We start from the raw sequence: 26174 nt of genomic DNA on the forward strand, positions 1-26174 counted from the left end.
CTTACCACTGAGCAATCACTACTTTGTAGGCTGTTTCTGTCCTTACTGAGACAAACCCAGAGTGGCCCTGAGACCATCTGTGAAGAAGATGATGGAGGAATTTCCATAGGATTCTTTCTGCCCCCACCACCAAACTCCAAAATCGAACTCATCCTAAGGGGTGGCACTGTTTGCTGTAACCAGGAGGCAATAAATTAACTTGGCCTCCAGTGACGGCATGGATATGCTTGCCTCTTGAATTCTCTCCAAAGAGAGAGCTGACCTTAAAAAGCCAGGGAACACACTCCGCCTTCCGGCTTGTTTTCACTTCCCGAAGCTGTCAGCAGTTCTCATCTCCAGGGTATTTTTCCCAAAGGAGCCAGGCTAGAAGGTTCAGGGCCAGGAATCCCAATTGGCACTGGCAGGATTTGGAGGGGGGGGGCGGTGCCTGGCTGCGTTGGGACTGGGACTGCCTGTCCCCTCAGGCAGGAGTTGCCAGGGAGCAAAAAAGAGCTAGCAGGAGGTCAGCCAGACTGCAGCTGGATGAGAGCAGCAAAACACTCCATTGCTCTTCTGCTCGGGCTCCTGGGACGGGCTCCTGGGACGAGTGGTTAGGTCCCCAGGGTTTCCTGGGGCGTTTATTCTTAGGAGGCCCAAAGCTCCGAGGAGTGGCAGGACTTAGAGGCACAGGTCCTCTGCAGATCCTCACTGTCACTTCTGCTTCTTGCAGGGGCCCAATTGAGACCCTCTGCCATTTATTTACCTTCTTTACAGACAGCTCCCCACCTCTTCCCTGAGCAGCAGGAGAGACTGGGTGGGGAAATGAAGGACACTGGCTGGACCCCGCTCACTGGCTCCCAGGACGTCCTCCCTCTGGGCCTTCAGGACACTGGCTTCCATCCATCTTCACAGCCCTGGGCGACTCCTGGGTGACCCACCTGTAAACAGAGCCGCTGTTTGATACCAGAAGGCCCCCAGCTAATAAACCAAGGCTCTGCCACTTTCCTGGAGTCCGCAATGTGTCACTCGAAGCGAAAAATTGGAAAACAACCTGAGTGACTAAGGGAAGAAGAACTTCAGTCGGGCAGATGATGATTCCATCGATTTGGGTGATATTATGCAACCAATAAAAAAAATATATATATAATCATGAAGATTATGGATGATTCGGAAAGATTGCTTCTATGATGGCGCTTGATGAAAATAAATATGAAATCTCATCTTTGTCATGAGCGTAAAAATGACGTGTGTATCCGGACAAGGAACATCAAAAAAGGAAAAAAAAAATGGAATGGTAGGATTATGGGTACAATCCCCTTCTTTCTTTGATGTATTCTGATCTCTCTCTCTCCCTGTGTTCATGTGCTAAGTTTTAAAAAATCACTTTGAAATCTTGTTCAATGCCCTATGGTGTGCTTCTGAAGCCAGAATTAGACGGGCAGTCAGTATAGATAGGGAAATGGAGTCAGGATCCGGGAGGTCGATTTTGAGTGAGTCCTGCAAGTTGGAGACTGTCCCCCTGAGGCATTGAGATGTTAATTCCTTCAGAGCCCTTCCTCCACCCTTATCGAGAATCTGCCCCTGCTCCAACCTGTTGCCAAGGAAACCTGTCCCAGGAGTTGCCCTGCCCTACGGGGGGCCATACGTTTGTTAATGTGTCCTGGGCTGCTCCTTCCTGCCCTTCCCCCTTCAGCCCACCTGTGTCCCACTTTGGGGCTGTCCCACCGGGCATTCCTGGGCCTAGTCACGTAGGCAGGAAGGAGAAAGATAAGGGGAAGAGGGCCGGAGAGCCAAAGAAGCCCGGGACATATAAAAAGGGCAGAACACCTGGCCTCTGGGGATACCAGGACACCAGCCATGGTCCCCTCCTCCCTCCCGAGCACATTTTTAAATAAACCCTGCTTCCTAGGCTTGCCTCGCCTGCTTCTCGAATGTTCAAACTTCAACATGTGGGGAAGCAGGACTAGCGGTATTCCTTTCACCCCCGGTGCCCCCACAAATAAGGAAAAAAAGAATCTGAGCCACTGAGATTTGCATCTGGCTCCTTTATTTGATATCAGCTTTTTAATCAATCGTCCCTGGTGGATAGCGACTGCTGCAAGCTGGTCGTCAGGGCCCTGGCCAGTCCCAGCCCTGCAGTGAGGCTGGTCAATAACTCTGCATCAGCTCCACAAGGTCACCTGGCGCAGGCCCTCCAGGTGGGGTAACTGCTATGGTCAGAGCAAAGCTGCTAGAAGGTTCTTGGTTCTTGATTCTTTGGATTTGGGAGAATGAACAGGAGAAATAAGACATGATGATGTCTTCAGTGATCCTGAGTTTCCAGGGCCATTTGAATACTATTATGGTTTAGATTTCAGATGTCGTCCAAGAGCTCACATCCTAAAGGCTGGGTTGCCAGCTTGGGGAACTAGCGGGAGGGGGTTGGACTTTAAGGAGGTAGGGCCTAGTGGAAGGAAGTCAGCGCCCCCCTACCCTTAAAGGGGACATGGAGACCCTGGCCCCTTGCTCTTTTGCTTCCCAGAAGCCATGGGGTGAGCTGCACCCTCTTCCATGCACTCTTGCATTCATCCCACATGACGTTATGCCTCACCACACTGGAGCCAATCGACCATGGGATGAAACCGCTGAAACTATGAGCCAAAACAAACTCTTCATTTTTTAAAGTTGATTTTCTCAGTTATTTTGTCACAGCAACAGAAAGCTGGCTAACACAAGTGCCATTCTTGCTACCATCCCCCTTGTGTAAGCCTGAGCACAACACTCAGTCTCTCTCCAAATTAAAGGATCCAAATTGAACCTACCTCTAAATGACTGATGCAGAAACCTATAAAAACCAATGGTGCCGAGCACTGGACAAATAGGAAGCAGAGTTCATTGTGAGAACATGAGATCGGAAGTCAGAGAGTCTGGATTCAAGCCAAGACTCTGTCACTTAAAATAACGTGACTTCCTGCTACTAGCTTTTTAGTCTCAGTTTCCTATCAATAAAATAGGGATGATACTCTAATCACGATTGTTGGGAAAAGTAAAAGCTTTGTAAATCGTGAAGCGTGCGTATCAGGTTGCTAGGGCTACCCTGGTAAAATTCCGCATCTGGGTGGCTTCCACAACAGACATTTACTTTTTCACAATTCTGGAAGCTATATGTCTGAGAGGAAGGTGTCTGCAGGGTTGGTTTCTTTCAAAGCCTCTCTTCTTGGCTCATAGATGGCCCCCTTCCCTCTGTCTGTGCATGGTCTTTCTCTGTGAGCATCTGTCTCCTAATATCTTTGAGGACACCAGCCATATTGGATGAGGGCCCACCCTAATGACCTCCTTTTAACTTAATTACCTCTTTAAAGACCGTGTCTCCAAATGCACTTAGGTCCTGGGGCTTAGGACTTCAACCTACAAATTTGGTGGGGGGCCACAATTCAGTGTATCAAGGAACAATGTAGATATTTTTCTGGATTGACCCAGGACTGCCTACCGTGGGCATTTAGCACCCAGTGGGAGATAGCCTTGCTGACCGTTTTCCACAGCGGCATCATGGAGGGAGGCAGGAGGAGACACCTGCCAAAACCCTGAGTTGATTATCCCTGCTGCGATGGGGCTGGGATCTTCCAAGGCTGTGCGGCTTCCAGTCTCGTTCAGCAAATAAATGAGCTGTCTTCCCTTTGGCTTGGAATGCCTTTTTGTAGAGAAGTGGAGTTGTCAAATACTCCACAGCTACTAACTGGGGTGAAACAGGTATGTTTGGACTGTGGGCACTTTCTCTGTTTGCATGAGTGAGTGTTTTCTGGAACATTCCATCCGGGTCCTTTAAGGAGTTCTCATCAGCTGAAGGACAAATTAAGGACAGGGAGGCTTGGTGGTTTTTTCCTCAGACTTCTTCCCCCAAGTATTTGCTCTTACTTGCTGGGAAAGGGCTTTTCAAGGGCTTCCTTGGTGCCTGGGGCTATGCTGGGGACCAGGAGGAATTTACTGCTTAGCTGGGCCTGTTTGGTAAACACAGATAGGAACCCACAAGGAGGAGCGAGCCTGAGGGGTCAGGGACTGGGAATGCACTTGTGCCAGGCTTTGGAGGTAGAGCAGAGGGTCGCCCCCCCCCCCAAGCCTCAGCATGGCGGGCTGTTTGGCCTGCTCTGATATTTTATTTTCTTTGGGAAAGCCATTCTGTGTGATTCAGGTGGGGCTGACCTGACCTCCTACCACTCGGGGAGGGTACCTGTCTTGCTTTTGGCTGCCAAGCCTTTATCACAATGATTGGCAGGGAGTTGGGCACACGACTCAAATGTAGCCAATCAGAGTCCGCTTTAGGCACCGACCTGGCTGCCACAGGAGAGTAGCTCTGTCTGCCTCCTGGGTAACCAGCTCTAAGGGTGATTGTGGAGCTGTTTGCAGCCATCTCCAGGGTACAGAGGAAGCGATCATCTGGAGAAAATGAAGCAAATGTACAAAGAGAAACAACTGAGAGATGGAAGCTAAAGGCAATTCAGGTGTTTGTTCCATAGCAATGAAAACCCGAATAACATAGAGATGGATGGCAGGGTCCTGTGGGATGAGGATCTTTGACCTCGTGGCAACAAAACCCGTCTTTGTAACTCGGTCTGGATGCCTCAACCCATATTATCTACCCAGCACCATCTCCAAATTATGTTGTTATCTGCTGTCCGTTGTTTCAGATGCATGTCATTCCAGTCTCGAAAACATGTCAGCTCCTGTCACCCAATGTCTTTCTGTTTGCATGGCTCTAAACCCGAGGGAGTCTGCAGGATGACCTCACCAGTGGTGACACTTTACATTCCAGAGAAGACCTGGACGAGGGCTCTGTCCACTGATCCACTGAGGGAAACGGCCTCCCTTCCCGTATTCGCTTTTGTTGGGGCTTGCAAAGTGGGAGCCTGTTCCCACTCCAAGGTCTTAATGCAGCTTTTCTAACTCAATTTTCAGAGGTGATAGCAGGATCACCCCTGAATGTCGGATCTGCAGTATCCTGGGTTTCCTTTTGCACAAGGTACTTGGCGCTGTTTCCTCTGTGCTATGGAAGCCTGGCAGCTTGGGCTTCTCTCCCTGCTGTGTGACACAGCATGGGGGCTTGGACGGGAGCCTATTATCCTTCCCTTAATGTTTTTGTTTGTGTTACTGTCAAATATCATCTTCTTAAAGGTTGGTTCCTGGCCTTTCTTAAGAGCAGTTTCTTTTTCTTTCTTTTTTTTTTTTTTTAAAGTGGCCATGTGCCTTAGGTCCTATCCGTATGAGATGGCTTTTATTATTGATGAAGATATCCTATTCCAGTGTACACGAGTCACCTGCCTCGCCAGGTCAGGAGCTGCGAACCTCTTTCCTGGCGCTGTTCAGCCTCACAGTGATGTGAATACAAAGTGGTCTTCATCGCAGGTGGGGAGCCCCCAGGGCCATAACCTGAGCGCCGCTGATGTCATAGGAGAAGAAGAGGTGCCCTTTCCGCTCTGACTCACCTGGAGAAGGAACACCAGGGAGAAGACCTGGACTAGTGACCCTTGTGTTTTGTCCTTTTGTTTCTTCTGAGATTAACGAGGCTGGATAATTTGCTGAGGGTCTGTTAATGTGCCGGATATTTAAAGAGCTCAGGATGTGTTACGTCGTCATCGTGTGAGTTCAGGAGAATTTTACAGGGTGGAGAATCTTATTCCCATTTTATAAATAAACAAACGGAGAGAGGTGGAGAGACTACCTGAAGACATTAAAAGACTTTTTATGAAGCCAGAGGTGGCCCTGGGCTCTAGAGAGCTGGCAGGTGGCCAGCACACAGGTGGCCTGTCGCCCCTGGTAGTTAGGAAACAGAGGTTCCAGGACAGGCTCCAAGAAGGTGGCCAAGTGAGAACTTCCCAAATTCCTGGTGCTCTCAGAGGGAGACAGCTCACCCACAGCCAGACCCAGTCCTTAGGGGTAGTGGACAGGGGATAGGGCCCTCCTGAAGTAGCTGCTGATTGAATATTAGATTGTAGAGATTTGGCTAATTCCATTTGTTTACATAATTTCGTGCCCATGAGTCTTACAAGATGGGGGCCTGAGGTAAAACTATCAATTGGTTTATTATAATTGTCACTCCCGGGCACTACGCATGCTAAACAAACAAAAATCTTCTTAATCTGAGCCCTTTGGGCCGGTAAGCAGGGCTGCCCTTCCTCCTCCCAATGGTGAATTCCATTCTCCAATAGCTCTGAATCCTCAACTTCATTGTCCATGAAATTGATGTCAGTGGGCCAGGGGGACATGCAGGGTGCACTATTGACTCTTAAATTCTATAGCAAAAGCTCTTTTAATTGCTTTGACAGAAGGTAGGGGAGCCAGGATGTGGCAACCAGGCACAAGAAGGCTAGGGACCACCACCAGGTTTTTTTTTGTTTTTTTGTTTTTTTTGTCTGCATCATGGCATCCATTTTCCATTCTTTCCACCTGCAGAATTCACGAAAGAATCAGAAACAGGAATATGGAAAGGAAAGATCCAAGGACACTCAGTGAGTCCAGGCACGGTCATTGGCCAGCATCAATATACTGAGTGAGCTAGTGGCGGTGGGGACGTAAGGGGTGGCCTTGACCTCTGCAGGCACTTGCTTTACCTGAGGACACTCTCCAGGTGCATCGTGGTGAGGAAAGAGACTCACAGCAGCCTCAGTGCAAGACAGGGACCTGCTCACTTGGGCGGCGCTGTGTCTACTTGAAAGTCCTCCTTCTCTTTCCCACAGGGCCACAGCAGTTGGCCTTTCTATCTGTTTCAGTGCCTGGGTGTGGCTGGTTTGGAAGTCATTCAGGGAATCTCTCTCGTTCCTGGGGGACACACTAGATTTGAACAGATCTGCCTTTGGGTCTTTCCTCCTGGAGGACCAGGTTGCCCTTGGTCCTCAGCCTCATTTCTCTGTTTCTTCTTTCATTCTACTTTCCATTCTCACCCTGCTCCACTTAGAACCTGGTAAGCTGGAAAAAGAAGGCCTCTTTGGGCAGGAGTAGCCCTGCGCTGGGCTGCAGAGCTGGATGAGCAGGGATGGGTGGGATTTCTGGCCCCAGTTTCCCCCTTAGTGAGTGATCTTGTGCCACAAATGCCCTGCAAGATTGAATGCAGTGGCCTTGCTAGTGATTGCCATTTTCCTACCTTATGTTACAAAGGTAAGCTGCAGAAGCCCTTCCAGAAGCAAGGTGAGGAGTTAATAAGACATATCTGTGATAGATCTGGATAGGCTATTCCTCTTCCTCTGCTCAGTGGAGAGGAGCCCGTGGTCCTGGTAGGAGCAGGTCTGTACCCCTGGTAAGGGAGTGGGTAAGACCCCGGGGGAGGCTGCTTTAGAAATGCAATATGCAGGGTGGGCTGCATGGAAACTCCGGGCCAGGCCTCTGGAGAGACAGTGAGTCTGGGCCTTGGCAGGAATTCAGCATGGATTTTGACAGGCCTGGATGTGAAGATTTTGGAGCAGGAACAGTGATGTGATTTGATGCAGTCAGATGACAGCTGATATAGAAAGACAGCAAAAGCTGTCAGTAACTGACCTGAGCCAGAGCCTTAGGAAAGGCAAGAGGGAGAAGAGGGGAGAGAGGGAGAGGAGGGGATAATAATGGTACATGTCCATGGACTGGGGGACTCAACTTTATCTGTGCTCATTTTGTTATACTGTATCGCTTCCTCCATTCAGTAAGAATGTATTGAGATCGTCTTGGACGCCAGGCACTGTGACACAGAGATAAGCGCACAGTCCAGGGGAACAAAAACAGATATTGCAACAGTCACTGCTTGGCACACTGTAATAGAGGATGCTCTGGTGGCCCAGGGTGGGCTTTGGAGTCAGTAATGGGGAAAAGTGGGGACAGCTGACCTAAGCAACTGTGTGAGGAAGAGTGCCCTTTGCTAAGACATGGAACACACATGTCACAAACTGAGATGAGTAATACAGAAGAGCCAGGCACGGTGATGCACGCCTGTAATCCCAGTGGCTCGGGAGGCTGAGGTGGGAGGATCACAAATTCAAAGCCAGCCTCAGCAAAAGTGAGGCACCAAGCCACTCAGTAAGACTCTGTCTCTAAATAAAATACAAAATAGGGTTGGGGATGTGGCTCATTGGTCGAGTGTCCCTGAGTTCAATTCTCAGTACTCCCTCCCCACCAAAAAAAGATGGATGGAAGAATGTGAGTAGACTATTGGGCATCTGGGTTTGGACAGTCCCTGAAAGGCAGGTTCCAGGAAGACAGGGCTTGTAGCCAGCTCAGCCCAACTCTGCATTCCCAGGACCTGCAGGAACGTCGGGCATCCTGGAGGTGCTCAGTCAATATCTATGGAATGAGTCTGTCACTCAGATATGGGGGGACCTCATATCTGGACGTCCTCACTCATGTTCTCATATGCATCTTGGGGCAGCACATTCTGTTCTCCCAACTCCCAAACAGAGCAACTCCACAGTGCATTAATGAATGGTACCTGTTGCACAGGAGCTATGCACTAAATGATGGACAGTAAATTATTATTATTAATAATATTAACATGGTATTAATAACATATCAACTAACGTAACAGATATTATATATATAGAGATAGATAGATAATTGTAGGTAAAATGCCAAAAATTTCAAGGGAAGTTAGGGAATAATGACATTGCCCACCAGATAGAAGAAACCTAAGTATTAAGTCTTTTTTTTTTTTTTTTTTTTAAATACTGGGGATTGAACCCAGGGGTGCTCTACCACTGAACTGTATCCCCAGCCCTTTTTCTTTTTAATTTTGAGGCAGGGTCTTGCTAAATTGCCCCAAGTCGGTCTTGAACCTGTGATCCTCCTGCCTCCACCTCCCAAGTTACTGAGATTACGGGCAGGCACTCCTCAGCCTGGCGGAAACCTAAGAGTCTGTTCTCCTGCCAGCCATCTTGGCTTGCCCCTTTCTCTTCTAAACTCCTATTAACCAAACCGCTCCTCTTTGGCGCTTGGCCTGCCTACCCCCGTGAGCATCGCCAGCGCCTGGCAGTTCACCGAGCAGTGGTCTCTGAGCCTTCTCTTTGTGGCACTCAGTTTATCCTGCCACCAGTGGATCTGAGGCTCTGGGAACACAGATTCGGGAGCCCCGGGAGTGAAGGAGGAGGTACAGAGTGAGAGCAGGAGAAGACCCTGTGAAGCACTGCAGATGGCAGCCCGGGAGAGCTGATGCACCCAGCTGCCAGTGGGCTCCCTTCCAGCTCGCCAGGCTGTGTGTCTGCTCATCGCTGCAGACTCAGCTAGGAGCATAGTATCAGGAACCAAGTTGGCGATAAATCCTGTTCGAATGAAGAAAGTTTCTGCTACTTCCACCAAAATGGACCTTCTGCTCTAGCGATTCTTGGGTAATTTCAGTTTTCAGAACATGCCATATTCTTCTTCTTCTTTTTTTTTTTTTTTTTTTTTTAAATCTGTTTTTGTCCCGTCACTCAACAGGCCCATTTCCAAAGTCATTCCCACATTTTGGGCTTTGATTATTTGCAGCTCCTCTCCTATAGGTACCAAAAATTTGTGGACATGTGGTGAAGTCACCACATGCCCCTATTGGAATAAGCATCTTGAGGGCCAGCACAGAGTTTTGGCCTCTGTCTCACCCTGGAGTTCCCAACCTGACTCAGCCGATCCTCCCTGGGACCAAGTCACAGGCCTGCACCGGCCCACAGACACCCCCTTGAACCTTGGTATTAAGATATGTGTGTGCAGCTAGAGCTACACTACAGCAGGGGCAGCAGTGGTCCTTGCGACCCAGCAGGGAATTTGGAAGGATGCAGGAAAGTCTCCAGGGAAGACCGCCTTGGTGGTTAGGGAACCAGGTCCAGGATCCGCATCAGGACGCTGCCTTTTAAAGGACTAATTTCACTGTTGGCAACTGTGTCCCCCCACCCCCAGCCAATGGAACCTGGAGGCTTTACAGGGAAGTTGTTCCAACCCTCCTGTTCCCTAACTTCCCTCAGATTGCCTAGCCCAGCCCTCCAGAGAGTTCCCTAGTCACAAGTTTATTCCTCAGGTGTAAGAGCTATTGGCACCATTGAGGCCGTTCAGAGGAGAGGGTGGCTGGACCAGAGCAGCCGCATCAAGGAGCAAAGACAATTAAGAATTTGGGGATTTGGGGCCCAGTGTGGAGGTGCAGACCTGTAATCCCAGTGACTCCGGAGGATGAGGCAGGAGGATTGCAAGTTCAAGGCCAGCCTCAGCAACTTAGTGAGATAGTTTTTTTTTTTTTTTTTAAATAATGTAACTTAGAAGTACATGCCTAACATGTGAGAGGCCCTGAGTTGGAGCCTCTGCATTGAAGAAAAAAATCATAATAATTAAAAGTAAAGAAGGGATTTGGGGATTTTAGAAACCCCTAAATCCTTCTTGTCTTTCACAAGTCTGGGAGAAGCTGTTGAGCCCTGTGGTCTGCTCTGGAGCTTTGGGGCATCTCCTTCAGCTGTTTGCTCCCTTGCCATCAGCAAAGCAGTGAGACATTTCACTGACTTATTAGTGAACATATCAGTGATTGTGGTGAGGCCAGGCAGAACCAGGGGCCAGACCCAGGTGAAAAGAGCCAAGCATTTGTCCCTCTAGAAACCAAGGTCAAGTGCCAAGCTGCCATCAACCTAGGCCACCTGACGGTTTGGGAAGTATAAGACTTTGTAGCTGGACACAGCTGAATTCAAGCCTGGCCTTGCTTCTCATGAGCTGTGTGCACTTGAACCAGTTTATTACCTTCGCTGAACCATAATCCCCATTTGTAAAGCGACCATCATTCATACCTAACCCCGAGGGCTGTAATGACAGTAAATGAGAAAAAGTTTGTAACATGCCTAATGCAGGGTCTGGGACGCGGTAGATGCTCAAAGATGGTTGTCCCCCTCCTCCCTCCCTCTTGGCTGTCTTTCTGCATTTCATTAGTCTGATCCCTGTGGTTTTCCTAGAGCATTCTGACTCTGAACCATCCACTACCGAGAACCCTCAAGGAGAGGTGCAGTATTGTAATGAGGAACTTCCAGGGCCATAAAAGTCACATTATTTTTGTATGCTCATGTGCGACCATCAAGCAGTCTAGGGAAAAGCCGGTGTGTACAGTCAAGTGACATCACCAGCCTTCTCTGTTTCTCCAGATTGCATTTTATTTTATTAAGGGTGGAACAATGAGCCTGCTTTCCCTCTTTAGATACTAAAAAAGACAAATTAGCCAGAAGGAAATTCTGCTGAGACTGTATAGAGCTCTTGTGATCCTGAGCCCCAAGATGGAGTCCTCCTTGTGACCTTGAGAAGCCACGGACGGGCGGACGTGCTGCGGCTGGATCCCAGCCCGATGTGCTCACAGCTGGGTCAGTAGCGTGGGAGCCCCAAGGCCAGTCCAGGGCTTGCCAGCAGAGCAGCACGTGTAGAATTAGAGTGACCCTGGGCCCTGGTACAGGACAAGCCATCCTCCTGAGCAGCACGTGCTGCTTGGGGACTCGCTGCCATGTGGGTTGTGAGGACTGTCACCTGCCCTGGCACCTTCAGCTCCATTTTGCCGGGGGAAGGAGACATGCTAGGGGTCTGGAGTGCAAGGGAAAAGCAGCCTATCAGCAGCAGCTGACAGCTCCCCAGGACCAAGCTCCTTCACCTGCCTGCCCCTCAGTTACCCTGTTGGAACAGGTCTATGGCAGAATTGTCAGCAGGGAAAATTTAATACTGAGAGGCAGCCCAAGGGATCTCCTGTATTCCAGCCATGCTCTTCCTTATCTCCAGTGTGAGGAGACGTCTGATTTCCCCTTGGTAGTCCAGATCAATTTTCAGCAGGGAAAGATTTCATTCGACATTGATTCCATGAGCCTGGTGTTATTTTGGGTTCTAGGGCAGACTAGGCTGAGGGGCGGTAATCACAGGAGCAGGTGGGAGCAGCCATGTGCCCATTTAGGAAGCAATTCGGCGTTACCAGGTGCTGCGCTAAGCACTTCCATACCTTTGATCATTAAATCTGCAACACTGCCAGGTGCAGATGAGGAATGTCAGATAAGGAGAAGGACTTAGAAAGGTTAAGTCACTTGGGCAGAGGGGATTGGGATTTGAACCCATCTACCGGACTCTCCCTCTAAGCATCAGCTAGGAGCATGGGAAAAGAAAAGAACCAAAATATGAAACACCAGGTCACTAAAGCCAGCAGCTTCTAGAAGTTAAGGATTTGCAAGAGGGAAGCCAGGACTCCAGCTGCCTTGGCCAGGACCAAAAATGACACACTGGACTCAATAGCCATAACAGTGCAGCTGAGAAGGGACCAGGACAATATAGGTATCTCCTAGCAGCTGAGAGGAAGCATCTGTGTGGTCTGGCAATTTGAGACACCACCAAAGGACTACCAGGGCCACACTGGGTATCTTCACCATGTAAGTTCTCATCTAACAGTGGAAGGTAGGGATGTGGGAGAGATTGTGGGGGTGGAGGAAGTTCATGCCTGGGTGCTGGAATTGGGTGGGTGGGATTTCCTGCAGATCAGCTCTTCTTTCAGGGTCTGCCCTCTTCCCTTTAAAGCAAGCAAGATAAAAGGCTGACTTCCCCGAAGTTTGCCGTAAGGGTTAAATGAGATGCTATAAACAAAGCACTCCAGTTCAGTGCTTGACAAACCATATATACTCCATAAGTATGCATTTTTTTTCTCCCTTCTCCTTCAGAAGAATTTTTAGAGGCTGTGTAGAGGTTTTTTTTTTTTTTGAAGCTTTATGTAAATTTATGTGAAGTGACATTCAATAAAATCGCTCATCTGTATGATCCCTTTAATTCTACCTGCAGCTTCAGTAAAATTGAAATTTAAATCATACATTTTATTTAATGGTACAACTTAGATGTCAGGGGAAAAAAAAAGGAGAGAGAGAAGGCAGAAAAAAAAAAAGAGAAAGAAAATCCTGTAATAGGAAGAAAAGACCTTGGCACAAAAATCATTATTTGACGGGTGAAAGAACTTTTGTTAAATGGACTCTTATCCTTAAAAAAAAAAAAAAAAAAAGCCAAATTTAATTTGAAGATTTAGATTCAGCTCAGGTTTTGAAAGAACAAATGGACTCCATTTGGAATCTGCCACTTTATATTAAAAATCTTTGTCTTCTAATTTTTCATCCATTATTTCTCATGCATATTATTTTTTCAGTGTTATTTTACTGAAGGCTGTGTATAATGATTACTATCTAAGTACTAAAAAAAAAGATGCCCATCTACATTTAAAAAGATTTTTAATAGACAATGGATTTAACATATTAAAACTACTTAATGTAAAAAAAAAATTGAAAGAATATAAAAGTAGAAATAAAATTGTGCCAAATCCCATTTTCTAAGGGTAACCACAGTTTTTTAATTTGTAAAAACTTTTTTAAATATTTAGGCTATTCATCTTATATAGGATACACATACCTATATCTGTAACTTATCCGCTCTCATTCAAAAGTTTACAAGGTACATTTCTTTCAGGCGAGAGAGAAACTCTCATTTTTATATATCGGAATCTATCATTGTTTTCTACTTGATTTTTTTTTTTTTTTCCAGTGCTGGGTATTGAACCCTTGGCCTCAGCCATGTTGATCAAGCATGCTCCAGTAGACTACACCCCAGCCCCTCTACTTGAATTTCTTTATGTTATAAAGGTCTTTCCATCCCCAAATTATGAAAAATTTTACTTATTTTTCTACCACCTTTATGGTTTCATTTTTATGTAAAGTTTTTGGTCATATTTCTGGATTTTATTTTTATATTAAAAAATGAGGTTTAGATTCAGGCTTACTTTTTCCAAATGACTAGACAGTATTTTTCAACACCATTTCTTGAAGAACCCTTTTCTCTTCTATTGATTTGAAATGTTTCTTTAATAATGTATTTTATTCCCATATATTCTTGGAACTCTGTAGGAGTTTTACAGTCTCGTTCATAATTTAGTCACCTTATGACTTTGGTGCCTGGAACTTTCAAAGATATTTCATGTATTTTATTTTTTTATTTTTTATTTTTTGTGTGGTGTTGGGGATTGAACCCAGGACCTTGTGCATGCTGGGCACATGCTCTACCACTGAGCTACAGACCCAGACCTTCAGATATTTTAATATCTGGTAAGTCAGTTTTGTATACTAATTTTTTTTTGGGGGGGGGTAGAATTAACATCTTTTATGAACACAGTACAAAACCATATTTAAAAATAAAACACTGCATATAGGAAGGATGAGGGGGAGGGGAAAGAAAGGAGAAATAAGATAAATTAGGAAGGGAGGAAGGATGGAGGGAGGCAGCAAGAGAGAAGGAAAAGAGTACAAAAAGAGAAAGAATATTTCTTTTTCTATGATTAAAGCACTGAATGTTGAAAGGACTGCCTTTAGCTATTCTGTATCAGAATTACTATCTGCAACTGGCTCAAAGCAAAATCAAAACAGAAGGAGAGAAGACAAACGTCTTGTAAGCTAAAATACATTGAAGAATCCGCATACTTCATCCCTGGAGAAAACTTCGCCCTCTGAAAATGAATGAGCCAAGTCTACGGAAGAGTGGAAATACATTTTAAAAAAGGATTACACCATAAAAGGGAGTCATGTGGGAGGTCAGTCCTGTCCCAGTGGTTGCATGCCTGAGAATCTCTGAGCTGATGGCAATTCCACGGCTCCTTGCCCAGCCTTGAGCGTGTGGACCGAAATGTCACTCTGTAGCAATTGGCCGTGGAGAGACTCCCAGCAGGGCCTGCATCAAGAGCCTCACCTCCAGGCCACACCACAGAGGCCTGAGCTAGCCAAACGCCTGGAGCCTAATGGTGCGCAGCCCTGAGCACCGGGGTGCAGAGCCAGCCAAGAGTTAAGCCAGGCCCACAGTTCTGGTAGCACAGCAGCCGACCAGAACCAACCTCCATGTTTGAATAATTTACTCAGCAAGCAACCTCACAAGCCAGGCCCTGAACGCTGTTTTATCTTTGGAAATAATGATAATCTTTCCTCTCAAAAATGTCAAAACTGAGTGCTCCATTTTCCCCTCTCTGTGGAATGGAAAATCTCCACGGGGGAGGGAGGGTACAAGTTGGGCTTCTGGTTGGGGACATGGACGTGATTTCGGGTAATTATGGAGAATGAGATGTGCTTCCATGGCAGAGCTCCCCATCTGGGCTCAGATCCAGGTCTAGGTCCTGTGGACATTAGTCTGGTAGGAAAGACAGATGGTCAATAAATAACTAGAGGTGAGGTGGGATACGAAAACTATCAGATGCTATCAGGTATACAGTTCTATAGGTATCAGAAGTTTACAAATAGTGAAAAATTCTTTAAGCATATATAACAAACTTTTAACAATAATCTGTGATAGGAAAAAGAAGGCCTTTAACTTTCTTAGGTATATATATGTATTATTATATGTATTTTATTACCAGGCTCTATGGCTTTTGTACTTACAAAAATGCAAGCATTAAAATTTAAATGGATTTTTTAAGTATTTTATATACATATATATTTTAATTTATAAAGAACAGATTTATTTCCCTTAGTGCTGGGAAGTCCAAGGAAAAAACCCACATCTGCTGGGGGCCTTCTTGTTGCATCATCCCATGGCAGAAGGAGGAAGGGCAAGAGAGTGCAATCTGAATGTTCTTAGAATATGCACGGATCTGGGTTGGATGGGCTTTCCTGAGTCACCTAGCTTTGCTGTGGTGCCTTGATGAAGGTCGGGGTGGAGCACATTGGCGGATGCTAGTCCACCACAGCCTGGGTCCTGGTACCTCCAGCAGCAAAGGTACCCCTGGCATTAAATGAGGTGCCCTCTGAGAACCTTATGGCATCTTTCCATGAGAGACCTGGACTAAGACTGATGGAGTGTGACACAGGAACAAGAAATACAGTGAAGGGGTGGCCTCCATGGAAGGGCAGCGAGCCATGAACCATTCGCCTTATTCCTGGAGGACCTACTCGGAGCTTTCGCTCCTCTTCAGTCAGCGTCTTTCCTTCCCTGGCAATAGAGTTGTGCAAGGTCACAGCACACTCTGCAGAAGTCCTCACGTCTTCCGTTCCCAGTCAGTGCACTGCCCATGGTCAGCTTCTGTGGAGGACGTGGTGGCGTTGGCAAGCCTCAGCTCTTCAAAATGCGTAAGCCAGGGCTTCCCCCTCCTTCGTTTTCTTTTTCTGGCTCTGAATAGGCCTGCGCACAGAGCAGATGGCTTTCTGATGAGGCCCAAATGCATCCAGTCTTTGGGGAAAAAACCTACAGCAAGAAGGACTGTTATTCCAATCTGATAAGGCTTTCTATTTTCAGCTAGAAAAATGAGTGTAAGTAGAAAAGGGGGGAAAAAATAAGAGCGTGAAAGGAACAAAAGCAGTCAATACTCCCCTTGCAAGGTGGATTTGGGAGTTTTCATTATGTAGCTCCTGTCTACCTCCGGGGCCTCTTTTCACCAAGGCTCAGAAGATGCCAGGAGACAGTTCCAAACGGTAAAACAGACAGCGGAAGGTGGGGAGGGGACCACCAGGTTCGGGATGGTGATTGCTGAGGACAGCTGGCAGGGATCAGAAATGAGAAAGGCTCAAAAGGGAGCTTCAACCATTTCTCTCTCTCTTTTTTTTTTTCTTAAACATTTTGGTTTTGTTTGGTTTGAATTTCATGGTTCTTTAAAAAAATAGAAAAAAAAGAAAGAAAGAATGAGTAGTGGGTAGCTGGGCATTGCTGATTGCTAAGAGCAGGGGCTAGAGAAGTAGATACCAGCTTTTTCACTTACACACGGGGTGAGTTTAGCAGATTACCCACCTGCTCTGTGCCTCACTTTCCTCAGCTTTAAGATGGAGATCATATCGGGCAGGGCTGTGGCGAATATTAAAGACTTCACTTCTTCATTCAACAATGAATGAATGCCAGACCCTGTGCTAGCAGCCACGGATTCAGCCATGATCAACACACACGAAAATCTTTGACCTCAGGGAGTACGTGTTCTAGAGAGAAAGAAACCAAGAAGCTAAATCATGAAAAATAGAGTGTGTTAGAGAGGGATGTGCACTAAGGAGAAAAAATAAAGCAAAAGAAATGGGAAGGGGCAAGGAGGTTGGCATTTTAGATAGAGTGACCAGGGAAGGGCTTACTTGAGAAGGTGACATTGGAGTAAATCTCAAAGCAGGTGATGACTGTCCGGTTCCTGGCAGAGCGCCTGGTACTCATACATGTCAGCTGTTATTTTTATTATCTATATTTGAAACCTGCCTTATTTTTATGCTAATATTAGAACTTTTTAAATGACCAAGAAGAAGGGTATATGGACATATTGAAATAAGTGGGAAAAATGAGCAGAGTACTCAGGAACTCTGCCCAAGGCCTCCGTCAATGTGCTCCACCCCCACCTTCATCAAGGCACCACAGCAAAGCTAGGTGACTCAGGAAAGCCCATCCAACCCAGATCCGTGCATATTCTAAGAACATTCAGATTGCACTCTCTTGCCCTTCCTCCTTCTGCCATGGGATGATGCAGCAAGAAGGCCCTCAGCAGATGTGGGCTTTGTCCTTGGACTTCCAGGACTCCAGCACTTAGTTGCATCAAGAAATCTTGCCTCCAGGTGATAGTGACCTGCAGGGGGACAAAAATTCAGTCGGGAGACAAATAAATTCAAAGTAATTCATCCTTTAAAGAGAAAGGTATGTTAAAAATTTTCAGATAGCCAGGCATGGTGACACATGCCTGTAATCACAGCTACTCAGGAGGCTGAGGCAGCAGGATCACAAGTTCAAGGCCAGCCTCAGCAAGTTAGTGAGACTCTAAACAACTGAGCTAGCACCTGTCTAAAAAAAGACGGGGACATGGCTCCAGTGGTAAAGTACTGGGTTCAATCCCCACTATCAAAGGATAAATAAGTCAATTAAAAAAAAAAACACCTTCAATTCTCTTTAAAACTGGTAACAGACAACTACTGAAGGCATGGAACTGGGAATGAACAACTATTCACTATATAAAGCAGAAATGTAAACAGAAGCATTCTACTCTATTATAGTCCTGTTACTGGAGAGGGAAAGGAGGGTAGAAAAAGTAGTGAGACACTGAATCGAGAAAGAGAATGAAAGAAATACAGACAGTGAACAATAGAAATGGGCGAGCTGACACACATCCAGAAATAGGCAGGGGAAGAATCTATAAAATGACAGGAACATGAAAAGATGCAGCGAGAGACAGGCACAGAGTGGATTTCATGGAGGCTGCCAATCCCATCTTTTGGCTTTTGTAATGTTATCATTAAAAACTAAAATTAGTGCTGTGTTTTGTGACTTCCGGCATTAGGGGATACTGTATCAGCGATGCTTTCTTTACTGAAAGAATAAATGGGATTAGGAACAAAGGGGGCTCAGGCCTCTGTGGAGGACTCCCCAGCCCGGATTTTGAATCAGCGTTCAGGAATGTGCAAGAATGTGCTCAGGGATCTTCATGCTGGACAGTGCACTGTGCACTGTCCAAGGACTTCTTCCCTCACCTCTCATACACCCAAGCCAATAAATTAAGACAGTGAAAAATTTAGCAGCTCGGAAAACAGGAGCATTTTTACCCTGCAAAAAATCACACAGCACTTGTCTAGTTTTTGAACTCCTTAAGCTCTGTTCTTTCTTTCTTTTTTTTTTTTTTTAATTTTTAATATTTATTTTTTAGTTCTCGGCGGACACAACATCTTCGTTGGTATGTGGTGCTGAGGATCGAACCCGGGCCGCACGCATGCCAGGCGAGCGTGCTACCGCTTGAGCCACATCCCCAGCCCAAGCTCTGTTCTTTCTGAGAGCAGATCAATAAATTCCACAGGCCGACTTAGTCATGCCATTGTCTACAGAATAACAAGATTAAGAATCAATCAGGCAGGGTGGCACATGCCTGTAATCCCAGTGAATCTGAAGGCTGAGGCAGGAGGATCAGAAGTTAGAGGCCAGCCTCACCAATTTAGCAAAATTCTGTCTCAAAATGAAATATAAAAAGAGCTGGGGATGTAGCTCAATGGTAAAGTGCCCCTGGGTTTCATCCCCTGTACCAAAAAACAAATCATAAAGATTCAGGCATCAATCTTCGTTCCATCACCATGTGGATAAACAGACAATATCACAGTATAAGCTGCAGAGGTAACAGGGCTAAAGAGCAAGGAGCCAGCATCCCAAGGAAGGTTCTACACGGAAAAGCCAAAAGGAAATTCAGGGTAAATGCAAAATGCAAAGCACTGTTGGAAAGGAGCCCTGGATAATGTTTCCCGGAGTACATTCTGATCCTACTTAGGTGAGCTCAGAGCAAGCAGCTGACTCCCCCAGGCCCAGGAGATCTGCGTGTAGGAACAACAGCCAAAGAGAAGTCCCACAGAATCAAGTCCACGGTTCAAGGAGAGACGGTCCAAGAGGAAGTGGTGTAACAAGAGACGTGGGGGCTCCTGAGGAGGGCAAAGTGGGCACTTATCACCCTCTGCGGGCACACAGGTGGACAGTCCAACGTGTGCAAGTACCTGCCGGGTCCTTAGATTGCACATATGCTTAGGTCCAAAATCCCCGTATCTAGTATTTTAACTTAAGGAAATAATATAGGTAAAAACATACAAAAGATGAGGTTAAGCGAGTCATGGCACATTTACATGTGAATTATTATGCAGTAGTTAAAAAACACTGTTAAATATTTCAGGCAGTATATGAGCACTCCTAGAGAGGTCAAGTGGAGAGCACCTAACTCTACCCATTTGGAAAAACCCTACAAAATTCTATGGACAGAATCAAAATGGCAAAATGAGATAGGGGTTAAAGAACACGAGAGGAGACATCGGCACGTTCGCTGTCAACAAAATTTTGAAGGTTTGAAGGCAAAGAGATGAGCATTCACAGGTCTGACACACCTGCTCAGGGGACAGGTAATGATGGGAAATTAACTGGCAAAATAATTTGCTCCTCAGGAGCCCAGAAAAATCTCAGGAAAGTGGGATGCTATGGCCGAGGCTAGAAAAGGGTGGATTGCTTGAGAAACCGTAAGAAGCATCTAGACCCCAAGATAGTATTTTTGCAACTGTGGGTCCATTCCTTCTCCCTCTCCCACCCTGCAGGAGCCTGCAGGGCCCCTCTCTGGAAGTGTAAGTGGTACCCACACTATAGGCCATTTTACTGGGCACAGCGGAGGGTAACAATGAAATTGGACTTTTCTCTTTTCCTTTTCTCTAGTTTACAAATTATCCAAAACACACATCCTCCTTGTAATCAGAAAAATGTTTCAAAAATTACAAAAGGCAGTATGTTTACAGTAAAGCAAAACCGTACTAGTGCAGGTGTCTCTAAATAAAATACAAAATAGGCAGGTGATGTGGCTCAGTGGCTGAGTGCCCCCGAGTTTAATCCCTGGTACCCCTTCCCCCGACACCCCCCCCCCAAAAAAAAAAAACCCTGGAGATCACCATTTTGTTAAATTCAGAAAAAGGAGCAGAGATTAACACTTTCCTGGGAGAGAAAGAAGGCTGAGGAGGAAAAGAGAGGAAACGAATTTTGTATTATTTTTAAAGATAGGGCTAACGTAAGGGGGCCTGATGTCTCTAAATTTAGCAACATTGTTTAAATCATTGAAGAAACAACTTTTAGCCCAAAAATAAAATTGAAGAAATAATAAATAGTTTATTTATTTTTTTCCCGATGATTCATACATTTGTCCATTAGGCTCTGACTTCCTGGGCTTTTAAATAAAACCTCTGAATGTTTCAGCAGAACAAATTTTCATTAACGATTTGTCTCTGCAAGTGGATAAGTGAAAAAAGAGAGAGAAGATCCTAATGTAGGGACTCTTTACAAACTTTCAATTTATGGTCAAAAAAATTTGCCCTCTCTTTCTACTTTTTTTTTTTTCCTCTCTCTTTTTTTTTTTTTGGAACCCAGGTTTGAACAGGGGTGCTTAATCACTGAGTCACATCCTCAACCCCCCCTTTTTTTTTTTAATATTTCATTCAGAGGCAGGGTCTTGCTGAGTTGCTTAGGGCTTTGCTAAATTGCTGAGCCTGGCTTTGAATTTACAATCCTCCTGCCTCAGTCTCCGGACCCCTGGGATTATAGGCATGCACCACCAAGCCTGGCTTCTCTTTCTACTTCTAATAATGACATCATGGGGTTGTCCCCAGCCCTCATTCTGCCTCCACAGTAAAATCACAGTTCTTCTCATCTTCGGCAAACACAGAGATTTGCTTTCTGCTCTTGCTGCTGGCTAATCTGCATGGGGTGTCTTGCCAAGGTGAATAATCTTGATTAAATTAAGAATTTTCCAAGGCCTTTTATGTACTTAAGGAAATACAACACATATTAAGGGAAGGTTCGCTATGTCTTCTACATAGGTTGCTCAGACTATTTCTGAAATCAAATGAGCAAATTCAAAACACTTTAATTTGCCAAGGGATTCCCAGAGACTTCTGCACTTAAACCATGACATTTGGTTAAAAGGAACTATGGGATGGACATAGAAGAAAAAAAAAATCCCATTATATGGTGAGCTGTACTTTAGAAGCTCATTTTTCTTATAACATTCTGGGAAAGTGTTTTAATATACTTAAGAACCTTGGAAGATTAGATAGAGAATGATTTACCTGAAATATTGCAAATAGCTTTGTCTTGAACATAAATCCAGCCAGGGGAAATGGGGGGGCTCTTCAACATGTTTTCGTTTTGCTGGAAGGCAGCAAATCCGCTCACAGAAAATCTGCAACAGAAAGATCACGGAGGTTGCTCTATGGTTCATTTGGTGTGTTTCGTCTCAGAATTCCTGAGGCAATGAAGCTGATTTTCCACCTAATACGCTGAATTTAAAGCTCTTCTCTTCAGGATTTATTGTGTAGACACATGCTTCTGAGATTCCACATCCACCCACAAAGGCATCTGCATGTGGAGCTGTGGGGGACAGGGGGTGCCACCTCCCTCCGGGTCCCAGAGTGGGAACACAGCCAACTTCATTTTGAGACAAACCAGTGCTCTGTGGAGCTCACCCCTTCTGGGGACGGGAGTGGCCGCCTCCCTTCCATTTCCTCTTTACTCCCTTTTAACCATTTTTCTTTTCCCTCTTTTTTCCCTAGTACCTAAGAAAAGGTCACTTTTTGTAAAAGAATCCAAGTTTGGGAAGGAGGTAAGAGACTCATTGGTCTAATGAACTGAGGGAGAATCAGGATGAGGTTAAATCTCATAATGAGATAGGTCTGTTCATGGTTTAAATCCTCCATTCTGGGGCCAGACCTCTGCTTCGTCAGCCTCTGTGCCTCCCTCTTCCAGCCAATCCCACCCTGAAGCCAGCTGCAGGGTTCACATATTGACATAGATCAATATCTGGGGCCAGGGCTGGAGACGGGTGGGAGACACAGGGATGGAAACTGTCTAAGGGGTTTAGAGGAGGGAAATGAGGCAGAAGTGGCAAGAGAAGGTGCTGCCGTGGGTGAGTAGGACATCGAGGTATCCACAGAGAGTCCAAGACCAGAGCCCTGCCCTCCTCCTGCACAACAAGAGGGTCCAGGAGCCAGCTCAGTGGTGCACACCTGTAATCCCAGTGGCTCTGGAGACTGAGGCAGGAGGATTGCAAGTGCAAAACCAGCCTCAGCAATTTAGCAAAGACTTAGAAGCTCATTGGAAGCAATTCGGTGGGACCCTGTCTCTAAATAAAATACAAAAAGGGCTGGGGATGTGGCTCAGGGTCAAGTGCACTAGTTCAATCCCCAGGAGAGAGAGAGAGAGGGAGAGAGAGAGAGAGAGAGAGAGAGAGAGAGAGAGAGAGAGAGTCAGTTCAGATTAAGATGCAAATGGCTTCCAAGTAGCACCCTGCAGAGCCTTTGTCAGACGGAGAAGAACACAGGCCTGACTGAACATTCTCCAGAATTCCATGTGCGTGTTCAAGCATCTGACAGAAAGACCTTTTATTTTGTTTTTCCTGGACGATCTGCCTTCCTCTCTCTTTGCACGATGAGGGACACAATGAGGCTATAACACAATCAGTACAAGTCACTTGCAGCAAAATCAGAAGAGTAGATATGCAAAAAAGAAAAATGACATATACTGAAATGGGAGCACCCTGCAAGAAACATAACTTAAGACTTTGGCGTATAAACTACCAGATACTTTGTGATGTAAATGGGTAGAGAATCAGCCCAGAGAGCAGATTAGAACTGGAGGGTAGAGTTCCAGGAGAGAGGTCACTATTAAAAAATGGAACCAATGGGGGCTGGGGTTGTGGCTCAGTGGTAGAGCGCTCTCCTAGCATGCACCAGGCACTGGGCTCGATCCTCAGCACCACATAAAAACAAAATAATGTGGCCACCTAAAACTAAAGATACATACATAAATAAATACTTTTTAAAAAATAAATAAAACCAGTGGATTTCCTAATGGAGTTAAATGCCCAGATGGGAACTTTACAGCTCTGCCATTGGGAAGAATCAGTACCAGGTAAATGGCAGACCGAAGTGGATAAAACAAAGCGATTTTTACATCTAGAGGGGAAAATGTTATACAAGAAAGGAAATGTTGACATGGTAGACCAAGTGGCTCGGCTGTGAGCAGTGTTTTGATTGCACAAGTAAACACTAAATCTTTTCATTGTTCATTTTGAAGTATTGATTCACAGGAAGTTGCAAAGAGAACACAGAGAGTCTTCCTGTACCCTTTCCCAGTGGTTGTATCTTACATAAAGATAATACAATATCAATCAGGGAAATTGATGGTACAATGTGTGCATATGATCGTGTGCAGTCATGTGACCACCACAGCAATCAAGGTGCGGTTATTTCATCAACAACGAGGTTCTCTCCTGCTACCCCTCCATTCCTAGTGTTACCCTGGCAACTAGTCTATTCTCCATCTATAATTTTGTCATTTCCAGAATGTTATATATACATGTGTGATTGCATGAATGGTATGACTCTACTTCACGCACAGCCAGAGAAGTGAAAAATTCTGCTCCATTTGTGTACGATGAATCGAAGAGCTTTCTCCTGTCACGTATAACTGACGCGAACTAATAAATAATTTTTATAAAGAATGTTACCCAAATGAATTCAAACATGATGTGGCCCTTTGAGCTTGACTTTTTCACTAAAGCGTTAGGCCCTTGAGATCCGTCTAGGGGTTTCTTATATTGAGAGTTTGCTCCTTTTTTTTTTTTTATTATTGTTGAGTAATATTTCAGGTAAATATTGTTTCAAACAAAAATTGAGATATAACACCTGGCGAGTCAGGACAAGAATTCTGAAAGGACATGAGGATAATTGCCAAGGATGATTGAGTGCTTAAAATTTGCCAGACGTGGTAACTCGGTGCTTTACCTACATTATCTCATTTTGTCCTCATTAACTTTTATTATCTCATTTTACAGGAGAAGAAAACTGAGGCTCACAGAGGAGAAGCGGCTTTCTCAGGGCTGAGCAGCCACAAGGTTCCTCCTGACCCAGAGTCTGAGCTTTTGACCTGAGCCAGAGCTAAGGAGCCAGTGCAGGCCTGTTCTTCCTAGGCCTCAAGGGGAGAGAAGCTCCAAGCTGAGCTCCTTGTGAGTGCTGGCTCACTACACCCCATGCTAGCTATCCCTCCCTCTTCTAAATAAAGGCTGGCGAGCACAGACTCCTTCTGAAATCTCAGAAACTCTGCTTCTGGTGTTAAGCCACTAAAATAAGATTCACATTTACAACAAATCTAGACTGACTTACAAATGGCTCCTTATTTTTACAACTTCTGCCAAAGATTCAAGAATCCTCTACTGAGTGGAGACCATTAAGAGGATGTAAGTGACAATATAAAGATTTAATATGCACAGAAATCCAGAAATCAAACCGAGAGCCAATTTTGATGCCTTTAGGCCCTAAATATGCCTGAGTGGTTTTTACAAAGCCTTGTAAAATTCTTATTGTCATAAATGAGCAACCAACTGTTCTGACAATAGAGTGAAATTAATTTACTCACTAGCCCAAACCAGAAGAGTAAACAGGCTCCTAACAGGAGTTTACAGAGAGAGGGTGTTTTGGACTGGAGAGATGTTTGGAGAGTGCCCTTGAATCCTTCCTGCCGGCTGGTGCTCTTCCCTGGGGGAGCCGAGGCTGCCCAGGCTCTGATGACCTTGACACCTCCTGCAGTAATGACAAGAGGTGGAACTCTGCCCCTGCTCAGTATCCTTGTGGTGTGTTCGCCAGGTGCTGGTTGGGAAATCCTCACCGTAGCAGGGAAAACAAGGACAGCAGCTTAATCCGTGAAATGCTTACGTGTCAGAAACTTGACATGCATTATCCCCAGGTTACAACTCGTCTGTGTTAGGTGGTAGGACCGTTCTCATCGTATAAATGGAAAATGAGCTCAGACAGATTAGATGGCTTGCTCGTAGCCACACAGCTATCGGGCAGTGGTGCTGGGGCAAACCAGGCAGACTGATTTTCGGTATGAACTGGATACTTAAGTCACCATATAGCTGATGAAAAAAAGTCACCATTTGCAGAAATATCACAGTTAGGGAAAACAATGAGGAATGGCACCACCACTTTGCAATTCCCTGCTAAATTAATGGAAGTAACTGTCAGGCAATGATCATTAGTGGTTTCTATCATAATAAAAAGGCTCAACCCTATGGTACTTCCAGTGCCACCATGAAGTGTCACCAAAAAGTGGAACTTGAACCCGATGGAGCCTCCAGATCTCATTACCATGTACAGGAAATAGGAGGGACAGAGGATCATGCTAAAGCAACCACAGATGTCATGAACAAAATCCAGATTGTGAGACATTATGTAGGCTAAACTATCTAGTCTCTTCAACAGAAAAATTGCAAGAAAAAGACGTGGTGGGCAAATTGTAAATGAAAAAACAATTAAGAGAGATATGAAGCAATAGCTATGTATCAACATCATTTGGATCCTGAGTCAGACAGAACATTTTTTAAAGGGTAATTATTGGATACTTGGTGAATGGTGCACACAAATGAGGTATCTGATGCTACCGAGGACTTGTTTGGGGGAGTGTGATTGATGGAAGTGAGGCAATTACTTTGAAGAGGGAGTCCTTAGAAATGCACACTGAAGGGCCTACATTCTATTCACTTAAAAATTGCCTGAGGGAGCAGGAAAGGGGATGGAGCTCTGACTTCCTTTTTGAACCTTGATGGACACAAAAGGCTTTAGTGTACTGTTTTCTCGACTTTTATAAATGTTTGAAATTTTCCTTTAGGAAAAAAGAAATGCTGGGCAAGGTGGCATGCACCTGTTGTCTCAGCTACTTGGGAGGCTGAGGCAGGAGGATTGCTTGAGCCTAGGAGTTTG

General features: G+C 45.5%; 2 long non-coding RNA genes across 2 annotated transcripts; both read left to right on the forward strand.

Annotated features, from left to right (window-relative positions):
- Positions 1–256: 256 nt before the first annotated feature.
- Positions 257–1199, forward strand: LOC144368262 (uncharacterized). The gene is made up of 2 exons (XR_013428062.1): positions 257–340; positions 754–1199. It is a non-coding gene; the product is annotated as an uncharacterized LOC144368262 (long non-coding RNA).
- A 14369-nt stretch (positions 1200–15568) lies between these two features.
- On the forward strand, positions 15569–24504 carry LOC144368263 (uncharacterized). The gene is made up of 3 exons (XR_013428063.1): positions 15569–16025; positions 21969–22018; positions 24251–24504. It is a non-coding gene; the product is annotated as an uncharacterized LOC144368263 (long non-coding RNA).
- The last annotated feature ends 1670 nt before the right edge of the window (positions 24505–26174 follow it).

The sequence above is a fragment of the Ictidomys tridecemlineatus genome, chromosome 11 (assembly GCF_052094955.1).
Source record: "Ictidomys tridecemlineatus isolate mIctTri1 chromosome 11, mIctTri1.hap1, whole genome shotgun sequence".
Lineage (NCBI taxonomy): Eukaryota > Metazoa > Chordata > Mammalia > Rodentia > Sciuridae > Ictidomys > Ictidomys tridecemlineatus.